Raw genomic sequence first — 8,435 nt, 5'->3', positions numbered from 1 at the left:
CAACTTTAATTAATTAATCTCGCCGAGTTTTTCAAACCAAACCAAAGACCAAAGTTTCTCACAATCTACCAAAAACAGAGGCTAGAGAAAAATCAAAGACATATAGAGACAACTGGTACATTTACCGCACTAAACACTTTTGAGCTTTTACATCCCAAATTAAAAACACGGCTTTGTCGCAACGTGCAACAGTTCCCATGGAAATCTCATACACGCGAAGGCCCCAGGTGCCACTGCAGTAAAAGGTAGTAAAACACAGTATGTAGGGCAGACTACCGTACTTCTGCGTGCCCCTGTAGTTGCAGGAGTGTGGGCCGAGCACTGGTTCCACCCACTCCCGTGTCACCGCTCCGGGGACGAGGGAGGGGGGGGGTCTCTGACGTTTACAAAAAGGAATTCCCTTTCCCAGCCGCGAGCTCACTTTCACTCCGCGCACACGCACACTCTGCCATCACCGGCCCGCTGGAGCCTGCGCTCGTGCGAGAAGAGTTCACGGGCAAAGTGCGTGGGACTGCGCGAGCTGCGGGACCAAAGGCAAAGCGAACGGAGGATCTGTGCCCCCGCATCTTGGCTGCTCCGCTGAGGTATGTTCTCCACTGAAAGGCATGTGGAAATATTTTATTTTCCATTATATTTCATTCTTCCAGGTCATTTGCTGCTCAGTCCCGAGTCTGTTTCGCTAAGTGTGATAACTTTTAAGAGCGCTCAGGTGATGTTTCCTCAGGTGAGCAAAAGCGTGCATGATAGCAGCTTGAGCATGATGGGTCTTACTCGAAGGCGTGGGTGAGCAGAGCGCCAGTCAGCACTTTGTGAGTCGCAGCCCTCCTCTGAGAGGCGAAGGAATTTAGTGACACTTTAACGTAACGAACTTCTCTTCGGAACGCACCATCTCTGGCACGAAATCAGGAAATGCATTTTCAGAGCAGCGCAGGTGAAGCCCTTGCACCTCATCTGTTGCGGTCGCGTGAATGCGGCCGCTGTCTGTACCGTGGGTCTCTCGAACCCGTGACCGATGACCCGAGCGAGGGTGAGGAACGACGAGCTCAGACCTGCGCCTCACTTCGGGTGGCGTTGGCGAGCAGGTGGAGAGGCAGATCGGGGCGAAGGCCCACGTTGTCAGGCACTGCTGCGGCCAACAGCTGGACCTGCTGCCGAGCAGATGTGTGTGTGTGTGTGTGTGTGTGTGTGTGTGGGGGGGGGGGGGGCTGGGCACGGTGGTGAGCGGGTGGGGTTTTGTATGAGCAGCTGCGAAAGCCGTGTTCACCCCCCCCCACATTTCAGTGAATATGAGGTTGACACTCGGGCCCAGGGCGTGTGCGCAAGGTTGAGTTCGAGGCTCACCCGCATCGACGTCCTTCACACTGCTGAAGACATACTTTTTATATATATGTTTAAGGCAGTAATGTTAATTAATGGAAGTACTAATGGAAGTAACGTCTCACCCCCAGCAGCAGCCAAAAAAAAAAAAGTTTATCCAGTACATTTTTTATTTTTTTACATTTTAAGAAAGAGCAACAGGTAATGCAGTGGTTAGAGCTGTGGTCTGGGTTGGAATCCCGCCTCCTTCTGTCGTACCCTTGATCGAGGTACTTACTCTGATTACTGTGTTGTATAAATGCACACATCAGTGTAATTAACTTGTGCATACAAACCTCGCATTGCTAGTCGCCTTGAGGAAGAGTGTCAAAAAGTAATGGTGTAATAATCAAATTATTATTCTTAATGACACACACACATCGAAGAAGGCCAAGGTGGGTTGTTCAGTGTCGAAGAAAATCCTACACATTTGGGCTCATGTCAAGGCGCTATATTCGCACCGTCTTACTCCGGGAGCCTCGAGCGGTCGCCGTCCACCCAGCGTACGGTGTTATTGCGGTCATACAGTCAGAAATGTCAACGTGGATTCAATTACAGTAATTACAACAGAATATTCTGCAGCTGGGGCCTTGGAAGGAGCCCTCGCACCGAGGCGCTACGCCAGACTCCGCCCACCAATTTCTCAATTAAACTCGCATTCGCAGACCCCTCTTCGCATCGACCTCCCTTAGCATTTTAAACGAATCTCCCCTCGTGTTCCTTTTTAAATTTCATCATAGTTTCATAATGTCGCCACTTCCAGAATTAATTTTTCGCTTTGATATGTGGTATTCAGTTAAAGACTGTTCCGTTTTCCATCGCTGCACGTGTTAACCGTATTGTCACATATGTCGGCACCTCAAGCCAGCCTTCCCAGCCTGTTTAGCGCCCCCAGGCTTTCTCCTCTCGTTCGTAAAAACGGTCACCCCTTTGTTTTACCCAGAAGTCCCCCCAGTGGTTGCACACTTTATTCACAGTTCTCATAATGCAGCTATTTGCAATGAACGAGTTCGCCGCTCAAACTCGCGGTAACGTGGGTCGTTACATTATTACACACCATAACTGACTTTTTATTGTTCATTAAAGTATTCAGTGGTATTCGATCTTATACTAGAGGTTTGCGAAGTGAAGGCCTACAGCGTGGGCCTTAAAAACCCTGCCCCGCAACACCAGCTGCGTTTTTAACGTGGGAAATATCTGTTAAACATGTCAAATGTGTTTTGAGAAATATCTCCTAGTGCACATTTTAAACTGAAGGCATAAGGAATAATCTCTATTTTATAATTCCAATATTTTTATTCTGAGATGTTTTACACCTGTTAAGACACACTGTCCCGTGAAATCAGTAATACTTCTCTGAGATACAATAGCAAAATTAAAATTTTACTATCAGTTATATTACTTGATTGTTAATTTTATTGTAACTTTTCTTTTGTAATAGCAAAACTTTGGTTTTATATGGCGTCCGTACTAGTCGTGCCAAGATACGGACGGTGACACGATAACTGGAGTCGAAATGGTGTCTTTTTCTCATTCTGAACCGAAATGTTCTTAGTCATAATCAAAATTAAAAGTCAACTTTATTGTCATTCTGCCTACATGGGAGTTACACATAGACGAGAAAAAAAAATCCATTTTTTTCTTGGACCTCTGTGCCGCGTAGAACATAGAGCACTTTGTTTGAAAGAAAAAAAAGATAAATAAAACACATATTAGACACAGGAGGCTAGAGTAGCAACACTTGACACTAGATACAGGAGCAGTAATAAATTCAATATCTGTTTTCAGCAGATCGCTATTTGTTATTTTCTTAAATCGACACATTCCTTTTTCTATTCATAACAGATATTTTGCTGTAAAATATTTTTTATAGCTGTTATATATATATAGCAGAAATCCCACAGCCTACAGGGCTAACCTGCTCTGACACATTGTCATTCTCTGCCATTCTGAAGGTTTCGTTAAATATTAATTACCAATTAAAAATGTACAATTTACATATCTAAAATTATAAATAGTAATTATGAAAAAAGTTACATTTGGTAGTGTTAATTTAGGCAAATCGTGCAGCGGGCGACTGACGGAGGTGACCGGTAACAGTTTCGGAAGAGATTTTAGCATTGAGTATTAATAAATACAGGTGATTTCCCCTTTCGGGATTATTATAACACTGTGTGATTTTTTTTCTGGCTCGCCATTCACATGTCGTGATTATTTATGTCAAGTTAAAAAGTGATTCAGCGTTTCCATGAGGGCCACGCAGACACTCTTGGGGCAGCTTCACAGTCATACTGCGTTCGCAGTCTGACCAAAAAAGCCCCCAACGCTCATTCCCAGGAGTATCCATCTCACGCACGTTACCGTCTGTCGAGTTTGACAACTTCCTTAAAACATCTCAGAAAAATCTGTACATATGTGAAATTCCTCTTTTGTAACTTTTTAATGTATGCTATTTGTGTTATTATTATTATTATTATATTATTATTCTGAAGAGCAGTCTACGTTCACTGTGGGATACTTAATATTATATTAAATTATTAACTAATGAAATATTGTTAATATTTAATAATATTAATAATACAAATAATACTCTGGCTTCAGACTCAATGCACACACGAAGAATGCAGATTTTCTACTTTACTGATGTCTTAACTTTTAATGATTCATTTTAATGACAATACTTTTCGGATTAATGACAGTATTGAATAAACTTGGAGAAATTATGCGAGATTGTCACGATGGCCATATCAAATGCATTTAGTGTTCATTTTTACAGTGAAACACCACATGGAATGAAATAAGGAATATGAGAAAAAATGTGAGAAACACTTTATCCCTGTCACTGATGAAAGGTAACAAAAAACGCTCCTGGAAAAAACCTGAAGTTTAAACCCCGGAATATAATTATGTGCATGAACTCTACATTTGCATTAATTCATTTATTAATTTACTTTTCTCCAAAGCGACGTACATCTCATAGAAAATACGTGTGCATTAAATTAGCAGGAAGAGAGACTTAGATGCAGATGCGTGATTCTTAAGTGCAGCTAGTTTGTTTCTAACCAACCGTATGAATTAATATACATGACATGAGTAGCTGAATGAAACTCTGAACGTTGACGATTCCTTCCTAATAATTTTTTTATATATACAGTACCGTGCAAAACTTTTAGGCACTTGGTTGGGGAAAAAAGCTGTAAAGTAAGAATGCTTCCAAAAATAATGCTCTTAACTAATAAATTTCCTACAAAGCTTAGTAACCATCCATCGTCAGCAACCGCTCGTCCCAAGCAGGGCCGCACCGGGTTTGGCCGGGTCCTGCTCTCTGGCAGGTCTGGGGGTCAAATCCTGCTTGGGGTGCCTTGTGATGGACTGGCGTCCCGTCCTGCGTGTGTCCCCTCCTCCTCCAGCCCTGTGCCGCCAGGTTAGGCTCCAGTTTGCCACGACCCCGCTCAGGAAAAGCAGTCTCAGGCAGTGTGTGTGTGTGTGTGTGTGTGTGTGCACTTTCTCTCTTTAACAACATACAAAACCCTTACTGTAATACTGTAACTTTTTGCAAAAGAAATGCTTGGAAATCTAAACTAAGCTCTTTCCCATTGACACTAATGCAGAAGACATTAAATAACCGTCTAAAAGAAATATTTCTGTGAAACATCTAAGTGCCTAAGACTTTTGCACAGTACTATATATATATAAACATTTAAGTTACTTTACAGGAGCAGTTGCGTAAAGGTTTATCCATTATCCAACTCTATGCGCAGTCATAACCGACATATAATAACAGTAATAATGAAACAATGAGAAATACCTTAGATTAACCCGTAAGCCAAGGGCAAGGTGCTGGGTAACGCTGACATGGTCTCCTGCTTCACTTGATCTTGTTCATATCTGCTGTGGTAATAGGATAATATGAGGTAATGTGGCAATTTGATGTTGTCAACGTCGAGTAAACTCTGCTGTAGGAATAATGGGCCCAGTGTTTGCCTGAGTCAGACGGCGGGTTGCTGCACAGGACAGGAACGAGGATGTGTTACCGTAGTACGCACGTGTTTGACTGTGCTTTTGGATAGACCCCATAATGTCCGACATCAAGTGCCAGTGGAAGAAGCTCTAGCTCCGTCAGGTCAATGAACCTAGCAGCAGTGCCCTGATTCACACAGAACGAGTCTTGCACCCACAGAGGTTCTCCTTTTCTGGACGAGAGGGAGTTTTCCGCTTCATTGCCTTCAAGCTTTTTTCCCATAAAATTGTTCATTATTTTCATTACACCGCTTTTTTGCATCCTTCATTATTTGACGCTCTGAGGGACCGAGTTGCAAAAATAAACTGAACTGAGGAAAATGGCCTGTTGAGGGGGAAACGGTGGGAGTAGATGTTGATAGCATCTGTTTAAAAGACAAACAAAAGCTCAGTCACCCTCCTGTTGCAATGATGCGAGATGAACATCGCCATGGGTGGAATTAAGGGCGTTACAAAGACCTCAAGTTAGCCCTGCTTAGCTACACTTAAAAGACGATGCATGAGGTTGGGACCCCAAATTCCAGCCACACCAGAGGTTAGGTTGGGTTTATCTTCAGCTTCGATAGGACTCACTGTCTCTTTGTTAGCCATAACACTGCATATGTCACACAGAATTTAGGACCACAGGAAAGCACCGAGATCGGGCTCTACTGTCTGAGAAGAATTTTGAAATAAGAATTACAGAAGCAATGAGCAGGCCTGCAGCTCTCGGGAGGGGAAGTGTGGTGGACATAAGTTCTTTTCAGAACATGTCTGAACATTCCCAGGGCAGGGAAACTTCATGACAGGATAAAGTAGACTTTGAGATACTGTGAAGTGGATCCTGTTGAAGAATCAGAGGATTTTTGGAGGGAAAGTAAGTCTGAGAGCTGTAGTACAAACACAGCACTAAGACCCAAGTCAGGGCTCCAGAACATAAAAAACACAATCTGTAGCATGCCAAGAAATCACTACTAACATTATAGGCATGGATATGTTGTGATGTAGCTCAAAAACAAGATTTGACTTGGAAACACAATTGCAAAAGTTTCGGACCAATAAAAACAAAAGTTCAGTTTTCCATCAAATGAAACCTTTGATTTTTAATTATTTGTTGTAACTGGCTGGTGACGGAAGAGGTTATGAACTTGACATAGAGACTCACTGGTCCATAGGATTAGAAAACATCCTAGAACGTCTTCAACAGCAGATCTTTTTTTTTTTTTATTTCCACAGATGGGTAACCTTGCATCTTCGTGGACAGGAAGTTCTGAATGTCAACTAGATGTTGTTGAAGTGCACTAGACTTGCTCCACCGGATGAAGCTTCTCGTAAGAATGAGTACGGATGAGTAACGGAGAGTAACTAGTGACACAGTACCGATCAGATGATGCTGAGTATATGCTGCTGGCCATGGGGATTCCTGGCAGGGTGATTTTTGGCATTATGGTATGAATCACATTGCCAGGGATTTCCAATGGCTGGCATGCAACCAGAGCCCCCTGTGACTCCACTCCAGGCCTCCTCAACGCTGCCAAAGTTCTGCAGTGGCAGGACTTAGCCCACATGTGAACACTGCATGCCACGCCATGTTCACAGTGGTTAAGTTCTACCACTCTGGGCCCTATACCAAAAGCAGAGCAGGAGCATGATTCCAGCTGTGTGGAGGCTAGGCCAAAGTTTGAAATATCAAAAATCTATAGAACCAAGGCACCACCTGTTTCTGTAAATCTCGTCTCATGTCCTTCCTTCATTGTTTAATATCACTGGATCTCATACATTTCACTGAATCTGTGTGGATTTGGGGTGTTCCTTAAAGGTCTTCAATTTGGAGCCAATCCTTTTTTGGGTGCCATCCATAAATGCCATGCTGGGTGTTCGTGTTTTTCTCAATAAACGTGTACGTCTCTCAACATTTACATCTCTGAGTGTTTTATACTAAAGAATGTAGCAGCTGACCCAGCACATCAGTCTAAATGGCTATAACGGAAATTACAGAAATTCCATTATCATCATCATCATCATCATCTTCTTTTCCTCTACCAATCCTTTTATGTTCTCATTACACTTATGATCTACGTGTAAATGGCTTCCATTGATCCATTAATGTTCCCGTCATCCCTAGCAGGTATCCCTTCCACTGGTGCTGTAATGTCCTCTTCCCTCAACATCGAAATCCATTTGTGTTCTCTCTTTCGTGTCATATGTCTCTGTCAAAAATAGTCCATATTGATCTGGTCAAGTTCAGAGGTCTAGAGAAAACTGAGCATGCTGTGGCTCTTCAGGAATGTTTGAGGAAGAGGTGAGTGCTGTTGTCTCTCCAGCTCAACAGGCTTGTCTCCTGTGCCTGCTGCACTGATAATCAGTGTTCTCTTCTAGCTGGCTCAGTTCAGCAGGAACAGGAGTGCTGTCAAACAGCCGCCCGTGACCTCAGTGGACCGAAAACGGGATTGGACTCTTCATCGTGCTCTTCTAGAACTCACATTCCAGAAAATGCACAAATTTAATGTCCATTTCAAATGCACTTTTGGAGCTTGCCCTTTTAAATAATTCTCTACAACCAAATAAAGTTTTAATTCGACATTTGGTTTCCGAGTTTACTTCTCTTTGCCCATGATTGTCAAACCACTGCAGGTGTCTGATTTCGGTGCAACTCGGATTCAAAAAGGAAAAAGCACTCTGTTCCACACTTTCGCTCTTACACGACGTCTCACGGGGAGACAAGTTACAGACAAATACGGACTGGGAATACTCTAACAAAGAGCAACAACCAGTCCATTGTGTACAAAAAGCTTTCATCTTCCCGCAGAACTGTTCGATACAAAACCCCGTGCGCGCACAGGTCTAAGTTCAAGCTCTCACTCATCTACAGACGTAAGGATGACAGGTGCGGCATTTGTACTCGCAGTTTTTTGCTCTGACTGTTCTAAATTTCTGTTTTCTGTATTTCATAATTTAGGTAATTTTTTTGAAACAATAAAGTAAATATAAGCTGTTGGTTTCTGGTCCCATAATAAGCATTGCCAGCATTAGAAACTGTTCAATGGCAGAGTATCACACTACAGATCTGGAGGTCCCAG

The 8,435-nt window shown here is 43.0% G+C and overlaps 1 long non-coding RNA gene across 1 annotated transcript; it reads left to right on the top strand.

Annotated features, from left to right (window-relative positions):
• Window positions 1-426: 426 nt before the first annotated feature.
• Window positions 427-7,936, top strand: LOC108938684 (uncharacterized). Its single transcript, XR_001966446.2, has 2 exons — window positions 427-584; window positions 6,592-7,936. It is a non-coding gene; the product is annotated as an uncharacterized LOC108938684 (long non-coding RNA).
• Window positions 7,937-8,435: the final 499 nt, after the last annotated feature.

The sequence above is a fragment of the Scleropages formosus genome, chromosome 2 (genome assembly GCF_900964775.1).
Source record: "Scleropages formosus chromosome 2, fSclFor1.1, whole genome shotgun sequence".
Lineage (NCBI taxonomy): Eukaryota > Metazoa > Chordata > Actinopteri > Osteoglossiformes > Osteoglossidae > Scleropages > Scleropages formosus.
Note: the sequence above shows the minus strand (reverse complement) of the source record. Positions and strands in the feature narration are given on the sequence as shown.